The sequence below is a fragment of the Hyperolius riggenbachi genome, chromosome 12 (assembly GCF_040937935.1).
Source record: "Hyperolius riggenbachi isolate aHypRig1 chromosome 12, aHypRig1.pri, whole genome shotgun sequence".
Taxonomy (NCBI): Eukaryota; Metazoa; Chordata; class Amphibia; order Anura; family Hyperoliidae; genus Hyperolius; species Hyperolius riggenbachi.
In genome coordinates, this window is record NC_090657.1 from 188,027,013 (window position 1) to 188,041,299 (window position 14,287).

At 42.4% G+C, this 14,287-nt stretch overlaps 1 protein-coding gene across 7 annotated transcripts in view; it reads left to right on the forward strand.

Moving 5' to 3' along the window:
- Window positions 1-14,287, forward strand: part of SPO11 (SPO11 initiator of meiotic double strand breaks) — a 693,959-nt gene that overhangs the window by 256,227 nt on the left and 423,445 nt on the right. For all 7 annotated transcript variants that reach the window (XM_068263152.1, XM_068263153.1, XM_068263157.1 and 4 more), the window contains one exon: window positions 1,713-1,891. The gene's annotated coding sequence lies outside the window, so the exon portion shown is untranslated. The remainder of the gene's footprint in view (window positions 1-1,712; window positions 1,892-14,287) is intronic.

The window sequence follows — 14,287 nt, forward strand, 5'->3', positions numbered from 1 at the left end:
AGGAGACTTCAGAGTCTCTTTAAAATAATTTTTCAGCACTTGACAACTGAAAAAGTACCAAACGTAGTAGAAAAAGTACTGTCAGAATTATTCTGATTATTTTCTTACTTGCTGGGGGTTTAGAATGCATTTTATTGACAAGGTATGAAAATATCAACTTGGAGAAAACTAAGGAGAAAAAGTGAATTGCATATTGGCCCATAGGCTCTTATTGTAATTCACTTTTTTTCCTGAGTTTTCTCCTAGGTGATGATGTCAAAACTTGTCAATAAAACGCCTTTTAAACCACCAGCAAGCAAGAAAATACTCTGAATAATTTTTACAGTACTTTTTCGCCTACTTTTTCATTTGCAGGATGCTAAAAAATTATTTTAAACAGAAGATGAAAAATTATCTCCTAGGAGAAAACTTAGGTGTGTGAAATGAATAAAGATCAGGGGCCCATATGCAATTTACTTTTTCTCCTTGGTGATAATTTTTCACCTTCCATTTAGGATAATTTGAGAAATAATTCGAGATAATTGAGAAAGTACCAAAAAGTAGGTGAAAAGTATTTTTTAAAACTATTAAGGATTTCATGACTTGCTGGGGATTTAACCACTTCCGGATTCTGCAGACACTTATCTACGCCCCTGCAGTAGATAAGCGTCTGCAGTATGTTTGTTTACCGTCGCCGCCACGATCGCCGCACTTCTGCTGTCTGCAATCACTGCTGTCCTGTCCCTCTGTGATCGGGGAATGCTTACATAATATATAGATCATGTCAGTGTGATGAGTAGCAATAAAGTTATTGGCGAATGAAATTGCTCTGGTCCTGAAGGCGAAAAAAAGCTGAGCTCGGGCTATGCCGCGCAGGGGGAGATCTCAGCCCCTGGTGGGGCGATTTTTATACTGTAAATTGCTGTGCGCGCAGCCAGCACTTTGCTAGCCGCGCGCACAGCTTGATCGCCGCCGCTCTGCGGCGATCGGCCGCACGCAGTGGCGAAAGAGGGCCCCCCCCGCCAGAGCCCTGCGCTGCCCGGACCAATGAGTTCCGGGCAGCGCTATGGGCTGGATCGGAGGTGTCTGACGTCAGGACGTCGGCTGACGTCCATGGCGTCATCCCGATCGTCGCCATGGCGACAGGAGAAGCCAAACAGGGGAACGCGTTATATACGCGTTCCCCTGTTTGCTATAGATGCCGGCGACAATCGCACTAGAGGGACACATGCGCCCTCTAGTGGTGTTTCATGTAGCTACCACTCTGGTAGCTTTACATGAAACAAAAAAAAAAAATTTAAAAAAAAAGGATTTTTGCCAATTTGGCAAAAAAAAAAAATTAACCGCCAGGGAGGTTAAAAGACATGTTATTGACAAGTTGGGAAAATATCACCAAGGAGAAAACTTGCCTGGGCCCATATGCAATTCACTTTTTTTTTAGGATATAGCTTTCATCTTCTTTTTAAACTAACTTTTCAGCATTTTACAATTGAAAAACTACCCAAAAGTTGGTGAAAAAAGTACTATCAAATTTATTTTGTGGTTGTTGTTTTTTTTTTTTTTTTTTTTTTTTTGCTTGCTGGTGGTTTAAAAAGCATTTTATGACCAGTTGTGAAAATATCACCTATGAGAAAACCCGGGAGAAAAAGTGAATTGCATATGGGCCACTGTGCCTTTTACTCTTGGACATCTTACATGTATGTATTGAAAATGTTACTATTTTTTGCGCGCAGGACGATATTTTGGACTGGAACATGAAGAAGGCTACGCGTGGCAGGGCTGCGCAGGCGCAGTTGCCCATCGACTTACAAGTTGACCGAAGCTAAACTAGCTGGCGGCGGGCGGGAGAACGGAGGATTGTGGAGGACCGGCGTGGGACAGAACGGCTGCAAGGGGCTGGCAGAAGCCTCTGGTAAGTGAAACTCTGTGTTTTTTGTTATTTTCAGTTCTGCTTTAAATGATCAGGTGGTTGTGTAAATGTATCATATCAGGCAGACACCTTTAAAGGATACCCGAGGTGACATGTGACCTGATGAGATAGACATGTGTATGTACAGTGCCTAGCACAAATAACTAGGCTGTGTTCCTTTTTTTCTCTTTCTCTGCCTGAAAGAGTTAAATATCAGGTATGTAAGTTGCTGACTCAGACAGAAAGTGACTACAGTGTGACCCTCACTGATAAGAAATTCTAGTTTTTACCTCTTTCTTGCTCTCAGAAGCCATTTTCAGTCAGGACTGAGTCAGCCACTTACATACCTGATATTTAACTCTTTCAGACAGAGAAAGAAAAAAAGGAACACAGGATAGTTATTTGTGTGCTCATCATGGCACACGTCAGTTCGGTTATCCTTTAATCAAACGCAGAGAGCTCCGCAGTAGGAGAGTCCTGTTTACAGACTGCCTCTATACACCGTACAGCCGCCATTGTTTATTTAAGAAGCAAAGTCTTGTAAGCCAGATTCAGATGGCCCAAAGCGCTTCTCTGTACCAGGCCAATTATATTAAAGTGGGTCTGCGACTTCTAATCCCTTAATGAGTGAAAATCGCCAGTAACGGTTATCAGCGCTCATGACAGACTGCGAGGTGCGTCACGCTAACACAGGCGTGGTGCTTTAAGCCAGGCAGTGATGTGTGAGAACCTTGCTTGATAAACTAATTAAGTCACTTTGTGGTGTTTATATAAATATTGTTGATGTACGGTTATCTGAAGAGCAATGAAGCAGTGCGGGGATACTGTTCATAAAACCATTACTGATCAGTTAAAAAAAAAGGGGGGGGGGGAACGAAAGCATAACCTCATAATGGAATTCTTGTCGGTTTTCCCAACTGGACCACTCAGGAGTCTTAAGAGAAATTCAGAGGTGTTTAAAGGGAATCCTAAAAAATTGTAAAATTTAAAATACATGTAAACTCATACAAATAAGTAGTTCATTTCTTCCAGAGAAAATGAGCCATAAATTACTTTTCTCCTATGTTGCTGTCACTTACAGTAGGTAGTAGAAATCTGACAGAACCGACAGGTTTTGGACTAGCCCATCTCCTTATGGAGGGTTCTCAGGGTTTTCTTTATTTTCAAAAGCACCTAGTGAATAGCAGTTGCTCCCTCCAACTGCCAAAAAAGGTGTACGATGAGCAGGGAGGCTGGCCACCATCATTGTATAAACACTTTTAAAATAGTGTCTTTATAAAGAATAAAGGCCAAGCTGAGAAGTCAGGTTTCAACTTTCTACTACCTACAGCAAGTGACAGCAACATAGGAGAAAAATAATTCATGGCTCATTTCAATCTGGAGGGAACACACTTTTTATTTGTATGTGTAAACCTGTATTTTAAATTTTACAATTTTTTACAATAGTGGTCCTTTAAGTTTTTTTTTTTTTTTAAGTAACTTACCTAGGGATTTTTTCCTGGCCCCTGGAGTCCTACTGTCCCCAGAACAGCCTCCCAATCCCCTCTGGGCAGCGGCAACGACCCTCGCAAAGTTGGCCAGTCTCCGCCAGGCTACTGCGCATGCGTGGCCTTGAGCCACGCGCCCCCTTGGCCAGGAGCGTTCTCTGCCTGTCCAGTACACGTAATTCGCTACTGCGCATGCACAGAACACTCCCGGACATGAAAGCGTGACCTGGGTGCACGCGGCTCAGGGAGGCAGGACAGTAGCTTAGCGCAGCGGGGGTCGTCACTGCTGCCCGAAGGGTATCAGGAGGACGTTGTAAGCACAGTTGGAGTCCAGGGGGCTGGAAGAAACCTCAGATAAGTTAAAAGCTTGCCGACCGCTCCAAGCCAATTGGTGTGGATGGGGCGGCAGCCCCAGGACCGCACAACGCCAATTCGCGTGAAGTCCTGGGGTGGGGTTATGCAGGAGAATGCACGCATCTCCGCTTGAATGACGGGGCTCCGCTCCATCATCAGTCTCCCAGCAGTGATCGCCGCTAGGAGACTATTAGATGGCAAAACCACCGTCTATTTGCATTGTACAGCGCTGCGATCTAAGGCAGCGCTGTACTGGGGACAGCCGTGTCCCCTGGGAGGCACAGAAGCAATCGGCTGTCATAGGCTGATGCCTATGACAGCCGATCACTGTGATTGGCTGGAGGGGGGGGGGGGGTGGAGGGAGGGGAAAAAATAATAATAAAAAAAGGGGGGAAATATACTGTATTTAAAAATGACAGATAAGTAAATTAAAAAAAACAAAAAACAAACTGCCAGCAAGGATCAGAGCCCACCAACAGAGAGCTCTGTTCATGGGCAGAGGAGGGGGAATCACTTGTGTGCTGAGTTGCACGGCCCTGCAGCGAGGCCTTAAAGCTGCAGTAGCCTAAATGGTAAAAAATAGCCTGGTCACTAGGGGGTGTAAGTCTATGGTCCTGAAGAATTTCTTTTTTTTTCTTTTTTTTTAAAATTAAGTTTCAATTTAAGGTGGCCCCCCAATCTACTTTGTAGCTTCCAGTGAGCTGCTATATGGTATATGATATATGCTATAGCAGCATGCAGGGCGCTATTGTGGCCGGGAACGCGAAGAATCACTCGCGTCCCCAGCCTGTCAGCTCCTGTCGCCGAAACAGGAAGTGGCTGCCGGCAGGGACAGGAGGATCGGAGCGAGACGGCGTGGGCACCGGACAGCTGCAGGGGGCTATTGGAAGCCCCAGGTGAGTAAAACTCATTTTTTTTTAGATGACTTAAAGAGAATCTGAAGCCAGATTAAAAATGGCTTTTTACCTTGTATCCATGTGAGGCATGTTTGCCACTGCTAAAACGTCACTATCCCGAGCCATAACGAGAACTTTACCCCCCAAATCCCCTCCGTGGTGCCCAGGCAGCGCTTCCGTGTGAGGCAGGGCTATGAGCTGCAGCCCTGCCTCACACGCGTCTGTCAGCGCGTATCGCCGCCTCTCCCCCGCCCCTCTCAGTCTTCCTTCACTGAGAGGGCCGGGGGAGAGGCGGAGATACGCGCTGACAGACGCGTGTGAGGCAGGGCAGCGGCCATTAGCCCTGCCTCAAACGGAAGCGCACAGGGGCAGAAAAATCCACAACCAAGAAAGTCGTGGATTTTTCAGGGGGGATTTGGGGGGTAAAGACCCCTCGTTATGCCGCGGGATGGCAGCGTTTTAGCAGGGGCAAACATGCCTCACATGGATATAAGGTAAAAAGCCATTTTTAATCTGGCTTCAGATTCTCTTTAAGTGTCCCTTTAAAAGAAACCGGAGGTGAGAGACACCTGAAGGCTGCCATATTTATTTCATTTTAAACAATACCAGTTGCCTGACAGTCCTGCTGATCTTTCTGGTCAGTAGTGTCTGAATCACACACCTGAAACAAGCAGCTAATCTTGTCAGATTTTTGTCAGAAAAACCTGATCTGCTGCATGCTTGTTCAGGTTCTATGGCTAAAAGTATTAGAGGCAGAGAATCAGCAGGACAGCCTGGCAGTGTGCATTGTTTAAAAGGAAAGAAGTACCGTATTTTTCGGACTATAAGACGCACGTTTTCTCCCCCAAAAGTGTGTGTGTGTGTGTGTGTGGGGGGGGGGGGGGGGGGAGTCAGTGCATCTTATAATCCGAATGTAGGAACTAGTGCCTATGTTTGTTCTAGTCCCCCCTTGTGTGGTGTCCCCGTGTGCGGAGTCTGCTTTTACCATTAACATCAGTGATTAAGGAGACCCCCAGATAGTGATATAGTGCTGTAAACAGGGCGCTGAACCAGTGCTGAGTGAGGGAAAAGTACTTGTGTAAGGAAAGATGACAGATCGCTGCAGAAATTTTGGAGAGCTTACCAAAGAGAAAGGGAATGCAGCGTGAATGCCACCGTTACCATGCGGCTTTCTCTAGGTTAGATGACGAAGAAGCCTTAGACCAATCAGGTGGAGGAGCTCTGCCCCAGTCAGCCAATCCCAGCGCCCTGTTTACAGCACTATATCACTATCTGGGGGTCTCCTTATTTACTGATGTTAATGGGAAAAGCAGACTCCGTACACGGGGACACCACACACAGGGGGACAGAGAAAGACACAGGAGGACATAGAGGGACACCAGAGGACACAGGGGGACAAAGAATGACACAGGAGGACATAGAGGGACACCAGAGGACACAGGGGGACAGAGAATGACACAGGAGGACATAGAGGGACACCAGAGGACACAGGGACAGAGAATGACACAGGAGGACATAGAGGGACATCAGATGACACAAGGGGACAGAGAATGACACAGGAGGACATAGAGGGACACCAGAGGACACAAGGGGACAGAGAATGACATAGGAGGACATAGAGGGACACCAGAGGACACAAGGGGACAGAGAATGAAACAGGAGGACATAGAGGGACACCAGAGGACACGGGGACAGAGAATGACTCAGGAGGACATAGAGGGACACCAGAGGACACAGGGGGACAGAAAATGACACAGGAGGACATAGAGGGACACCAGAGGACACATGGGGACAGAGAATGACACAGGAGGACATAGAGGGACACCAGAGGACACAGGGACAGAGAATGACACAGGAGGACATAGACGGACATCAGAGGACACAGGGGGACAGAGAATGACACAGGAGGACATAGAGGGACACCAGAGGACACGGGGACAGAGAATGACACAGGAGGACATAGAGGGACACCAGAGGACACGGGGGGGACAGAGAATGACACAAGAGGACATAGAGGGACACCAGAGGACACGGGGACAGAGAATGACACAGGAGGACATAGGGACACCAGAGGACACAGGGACAGAGAATGACACAGGAGGACATAGAGGGACATCAGAGGACACAGGGGGACAGAGAATGACACAGGAGGACATAGAGGGACACCAGAGGACACAGGGGGACAGAGAATGACACAAAGGGACAGCAGAGAACACAGGGACATAAGAGGACATGGGGACACCAGAGGACACGGGGACAGAGAAAAAATGACACAGGGGGACACCAGAGAACACATAAGGCACATGGGAAACATAATGGAGGTAAGGAAGGGCCATAAGATGTCCCTACACTATAGTGTTTTTTTTTCCCCTGGATTTTGTCCTCTAAAAGCAGGTGCGTCTTATAGTCCGAAGCGTCTTATAGTCCGAAAAATACGGTATGTCAGCTTCGATATGTCCCTCATCTCGGGTTCTCTGTAAGATTGAACGAGGGAACTTTGCAAGGTTGAAAGAGGATTTATGCCCCCCTTGTGCTAAGAACCATGAGGTCTGGCAGAGAAGCAAATCAACCCACATAAGGTACAGGGTGTTAAAAATGTTTGGACACATTTTTTATGACTAATATAATGAAACTAATTGAAAACTAATCAAAATTTTAACTAAAAGTCTCTAAGCAGAGCAGGTGAAAAACATCTACATTTGCCGTCATAAAAAAGACTTTAAAGGGAACCCGAGGTGAGAGTGATATGAGGGCTGCCACATTTATTTCTTTTTAAACACTAACAATTGCCTGGCAGTCCTCCTGATCCTGTGTCTCGAATACATTTAGCCATAGACCCTGAACAATCATATGTAGATCAGGTACTCTGACTCAGCTGTCTCAGGTTTTATTGGATTAGCCATATGCTTGTTCCAGGGTTTTGACTCCGACACTACGTATGCCAGATCATCAACAAGACTGCCAGGCAATTGGCATTGTTTACAAGGAAATAAATATGTCAGCCTTCATATCGCTCTCACCTCAAGTTTCCTTTAAGGACAACTGAAGCAAGCGGGATATGGAGGCTGCCATATTTGTTTCCTTTTAAAGTGGTCTGAAACATTCAATAAAAATGTGTTTTCCTACTTTTTATTACTCATACAGTTATCATATTTGCTTTTGTGCACAAGTAATAATGTCTGTTTACAAATTACAAGTTTCCAAAGTGTGGTTTTTCTTGCCCAGAAAGCTGCCATTGCATTTTATTATTTTTCTATTATAACTGCTTTTTATTATATATTAAAATCTTCTGAGCTATTCTGAACACTGTGTGTGCATGAAGCAGAGACCGTTTCCCAGGGCCCATTCACACCAGAAGCGCTTTTCTGAGCGTTTTGCGATTGATTAGCGGTTTTTTAAAATCGCTCCTATTCACTTTAATTAAAATCGCAGAAAAATTGCTGCGATTTTCACGTACGCAATCGTGAAATCTCTGATATTTTTTGAAATTTTAATGAACATGAATGGGAGCAATTTTAAAAACCGCTAATCAATCGCAAAATGCTCAGAAAAGAACTTCTAGTGTGAATGGGCCCTTACATTCCAGTGTTGATACATTTGTGTGTAACAAGTAAAAATATACTGTTATCTCCAGTTTGGATGCGGATTTGAAGTTGAATAGCAGGAGAAAGTGCTTTGTTTAACCATTTCAGTGATGTTCTCCTAGAACTTTTTTCTGTGATAGTAGCTTTCAAACTGTAAGGAATGTTTAGAGCTAAGTAGAAATGCTGAATTTCAGACCACTTTAAGCAATACCAGTTGTTTGCGTGTCCTTCTGATCCTCAGCCTCTAATGCTTTTAGTCATCAACCTTGAACAAGCATGCAGCAGAACTGGTGATTTTGACATTATTGCCAGCTCTGAATAACACAAGAAATTAATTTCATCAGCTAATCTCGTCAATCACTTCTGCAGCCGAAAAATCAGCAGCACATTGGAAGTATTGTCTCGCACTCACTAATGGATCAAACCCATAGTCTGGGAGTGCGACAGCTGAAAAGAGGGATGACGCCGGATGACGCCCTCTATGCAGTATTCAACAAGGGAGAAAGCTGGCACATCCAAAATCAATCTTTATTCGTTCCATGTAAAAATAGGCTGTATTTTTACATGGAACTAATAAAGATTGATTTTGGATGTGCCAGCTTTCTCCCTTGTAGAAAAATCAGCAGGGCTGCCAGGCAACTAGTGTTTAAAAGGAAATAAATATGGCAGCCTCCATGTTCTTTACACTTCAGTTGTCCTTTATAATGTCTAAAAACACCAACTTCAACTTCATTAAGAGAAATAGAATGGCAAACTGTTAAAAAAAAAAGTTTAAGCCTCACGATAAGCAGTTTTGTTTTTTTGCTTCAACAGGCAGGGGAACTTTACACAGAGGTGTGCTTGCAATTAAATCAGAAGAATGAAAACGAATATGCATTAGACAATCATTAATCTTGCAATTAACTCAGAAGAATAAAAACTAATGTGAATTAGACTATCATTATCCTTCAACACTGGGGGTGGTAGCAATGAATCAGCCTCTAGGGTTTCCATAATTCCTCTGCATAAAGTCCGAAATTCTTAAAATGTTATCATTCCTTGTAGCAAATGTCTAGAAAATCACTTTAAACTTAATGTATTCGACACAAATGCACATTACTGTCTGTACAGCACCACAGAATATGTTGGCACATTATTATTAATAATAATAATATGGCAGAAAGGAAAGCGGTTAGCCCCTTTTTCCTTTCAGCCATCCAAAAAATTATACTGTTGGGTTAGTTGCCTTACTACAATGAAATTAATTTTCAAAAATGTTAAAAGTTCAATGTTCTCTGTAGTGCTGTGGAATATATGGGAGAACAATCCATATTCCTGCAGAATAATTTGCTTGAAAATATTTTTGTAAAAAATAATGTATATCAAAGAAAACAGGGAGTTTAAAGAAAAGAACCAGAATACAAACTTTAGATAGAAACAAATGTAAAGGAATACAAACTTTAGGTAAAAAAAATAAAAATAAAAAGTAAAAGCTGCAAAAAAAAAAAAAAAAATGGTTAACACAGAAAAATGTTCAGGTGTATAAAGGAGTGTTAGAGTACACAATAGAAAAAAAAAAAAAATTAGCAAAACATTTAAAAAAAAATCCAAAAGAAAACAAAACATTTAAGAAATACTTGTTTTTATACATGTTGTTTCCTGTGATCTAATTTTTAGATTATAATTTTTTTGTAATGGGTTCCTGTCATGTTTTTATTCTACTTCACCTTAGGGTCCTAATGTTGTACAATTTTGTTGCTTTTGTTGCAGGTTTATTTAAAAAAAAATCTACACAAAAGGTTTTGAGTAATAATGATACAATTTATTAGTTAACTCGTTGCATTAAAACATAAAGCATTAAAGGACATCCGATGTGAAAATAAACTGATGAGAAAAACTATTGTATCCATTATAAAAATGACTTTTTTTTTTAGATATCCCACAGTTTTATATTTAAATCTAGTTTTTACAATTTCATTGTCTCTGCTCAAAGACACCTTCATTAAAGTATGCTAGGGCTCAAATCTATAATTTAATGTCTTTTTTTTATCACTTTCCGGCTCTAGGACACCATTTACTGACAGGAAAGTGTTTTATGGCTGTAATTACTTATCGGTGAGGGTTATGCTATAGTCTGACCCAGTCCGACCCAGATAGAAACTGTCACTTACATGCCTGATGTTTAACTCTTTCAGGCAGAGAAAGAAAAAAAGGAACACAGCCTAGTTATTTGCGTGCTTGGCACTGTACATACACATGTCTATCTCATCATGTCTTGTCACCTCGGGTATCCTTTAAATATATTATAGATATGTTCTTCAGGCTTCCATCCTGTATCTTATATGTGGAATTGCAGCCTGAAGAAGATATATTATACTATAAATATATTTTAAAAAATCACCAATTTTTTGATTTAGCTAGTGAATATTAATCTTATTCTAAATTTTCTGTAAAAATTAATAGAAAAAAAATTCTTCTATTATGTGAATGAAAAGACTTATAAAAATGAATGTTTTAGGAAGAAGTTGAATACAACTTAAGGGTAAAGAAAGTTAACAAGAAGATGCACTAGAAAAATTTTTTATTCTATTTTTTTTTTTTTCAAAAGAAAAAAAGGTGAAATGAATTGATCATTGTAATGCGGAGTATTCCTCGAAGGGTTCGCGCCCGTCTTGGGCTGTATCGGTTTTTTTTCCACCCAATGGTTTCAATCCTGTTAACAAGACAGCTGATGCTACTGCGGAATGTGGCAAGTCACTCCTGCAGGACGCACAACTTGACATGATAATCTGCTTATTTTCACCACCCAGTTATGTCAAAACTGCAAGCACTTCAAAGCAGGTATGCGATCGCCTTAGGGTCCTTCTTAATTAAAAATTAAATCTCACCTATGAAGCAGCATCAATTTGTAGCTCCTTCTTGCAAGGGTTTGTAGCATTTTGCAAGCGTAATCCCCCCCCCCCCCCCCCCTCCGGTGCGCTGATGTGACAATTACTCTGGCACGATTGCTCGCTGTGCAACCATAACGTGTTAATTTGTTAATCAGATTGCATTTTATATGTAATGTATACCCATAAGAAACATCATTAATGTCAGTTTGAATTTTAAATAAACAGTTTACTGGTGCCTGGCAGGTACTAGCAAGCTCCGTGTCCTAGATCTCGTGTGATTAGCAAATTCCTTCCTTGCCCAGATCCAACGCCTTGCCCATTTCATTTTATTTATTTTCCTTTGGAAAAGAATTGCATGTTTAGGAACTGTCCCAGTATTAAAGTGAACCCGAGGTGAGAGTGATATGGAGGCTGCCATATTTATTTCTTTTTAAAGGACACCCAAGGCAAAAATAAACAAATGAAATAAATGATTGTATCTATCTTGCTTCTCCTAAAAATGACTTTTTAGGATATTCCACAGTTCTATTTTATGTATAAATATACTTTGTAAGTGTTAACTGGTTTATTGTTTGGCCCAATGGCACATTCATTGAAGTATGCCAGAGCTAAAATCTATGAACTATTTACCATTTTTAACTCTTTCCTAAGATTATACAATCTTAGAATTGGGGCTGGATTACCTCCAAACTAGGTGGGGTTAAGGCGGAGTTACCTCCTGGTCAGCAAGGTCGCAGCCCCCAGAACTCAGAGCAGAAAATGTAACATTTATTAATCCTCTGCGTGACTCCGCCCCAGATTGGCGTATTGCAAATCCGAGGCTATATTCACAAGCCACCCGCGATCCTGTATCAAATGAGGGTACACATGCCTAGCCCACCGCATTCGGTCTGCGCATGCTGAATAAAGCAGTTTCCCGATTGACCCCCAAAAGTTAGAAAATTGTAATTCGGGTGGATGATAGAACTGGTTTATGGGTATCAGAAAACATATTTTTTGTCTTTCTGTGACAAGCCTATTTTGAATTACAAATACATTAAAGTTTTCTTTGTTTGGTTCTAAGATTTTGGAGGGAATCCCTTATCTATGCCGGTTCTATCTGGTTTTTGGGGCTGAGCTGTAGGCAGCAAATGGTCTCCTCAGGAGGTCCAGCCACGTGTGACATTCCTCTCTGTACCTAATGCAGGACATGGGGGAAGGTGGGTGAGGGGTTTGCTTTCATTCAGAGGAGAGGGGAGAGACATCTGTGGTACATCTACACAGGACTGGGGCTGGACCATTACGAAAGTCGTTGGCGATTACGCACGACTTTCCGTAATGTTCATCACACTGTGCACCTAGCCTGAGGGATATGGAGGCCGACATATTTACCTATAAACCATTTCAGTTGCCTGGCTATCTTGCTGCTCCTTTGCCTCTAGAGTCTTGCAGCTTATTCTGTACATACTGGTGGTAGCAGGGGTGTAACTAAAGGGGAGCAGCTCTTGCGATCGCAGGGGGGCCCAGAGCTACGCAAAAAAGAAGTTGCAGGGCATGCTGGGTTGTCCTTTTTTGCTTCTCTAATTTACCCCCAGACTTAACTAATGCAGCCTGATTGGCTGAAGCCTTTTTCCCTCCTGTTTTCCCCTCCCAGACCTCTGTCCCTCTCTGATTGGCCAATATTTCTCATGCTGAGAAAATGCACTTTCTATAGGCAGAGGAAGGTAAGGAAGGAATCAGGCAGAGGAAAGGTAAGGGCAGGAAATGACGTCAGGATTGGCTTAAAAATAGCCACACTTAAAATGGGAAATGCTAAGGATTTTCTTTTATTTTTTACTGTAGAAAAATCACTAAAATCAAAACGTGGACAGTGCAATACAGGTGCTGTAAGTAGAGCAAGTGTTTATCTACATATATGTGTTTTTTTTCTTTCTGAGATGGTATGGCTGACCGCTTATACTGCACACACTTGAAGTGATATGTCAGTATTATACCATGAAATCTACAATGAGTGTATGGTATCAGTGATGTGGTACTCTTGTAAGACATTAAAGTGTTATATTGTACATATTTGTAAAGTAAAAATGATCCTCTCCTAAAGTTATCTATTTTCACGCTGCGCACACAACTCCGCCTCTTCTGTCATTTGGCGCTACTCACATGCAGATCTCGCTCCAGCGACAAGTCCAAATTTAAAAAAAAAAAAACACCCTTCTCACTGCTGCCAAAAATAGCTATGAGAAAACTTCCTATCTGACTACCGTTCTTTTATTCCTTCTCCTTCCCCTGTGATGGGTGGAAATTGCTATCACATGTACGAGCGATTTTCTCTGTGCGGCGGACTGCCAGCCATGAAATGCAAGAGGGTTTGTTTAGAACTTCAGACTGGTTGATAAAGCACTTCTGAGTTATGTCATGACAAGAGGGATTACCGCTTTGGCCAATTATCAAAGCCAGCTACTTCTGCAACATGTTCGAACACTCCTGCCGAGGATGGGAGATAATAGGAGGGTCCGTAGATGGTATAGGATGCACCCCAGTGACATCACCCTGAATCTTATGGAGCAACTCTGGGGGGGTACAAGAGTTCCTTTTAGCCTGATTATGCATTTCATGAATTAATGTTTACACTGGAATAAAGAAAATGAAATAGATCAGCGATTAGGGGCATAGAATTATTTTTGGTTCTAGAAAGGCTGGTTTGTTTATTTCAGTAACTGCTGACTTCCTGGGATTCCCTTACATAACACTCTTTATAGTTTCTCAGAATGGTGGGCAAGCAAAAGAAAAAAAAATATCCTGTGAGTGGCAGTGCTGAATAGCAGTGGTGCTCAGCAAGATTTCGGATATCCGAACTACCCAGATAATCCGAACTTTTTCCACTATCCGAACTTTGAATAGCAATTCGGATATTTTTTTAAAAAATCTGAATAGACTATCCGAGCAAACTCACATTTCCCATCTGAAATCCGAAATCCGGGCGGATAGTTAGTTCAGATATCCGAGCAGAAGCCAAAATCACCTTCAATAGGCAAAAATCCGAGAGGGAGAGAGATTTTTTTTGGCCATTTGAAGAGACTTTTGGAAGCATTTTAAGCCGTTTTCAGGTCACTTCCGGTTTTCTATCCGGATATCCGAATCCGGCCGGATACTGAGGTTGGATATCCGATTCGGATCCGGATAGGAAAATTTTAAACTCGGATATCCGGCCCGGATCGGATATCTGGGT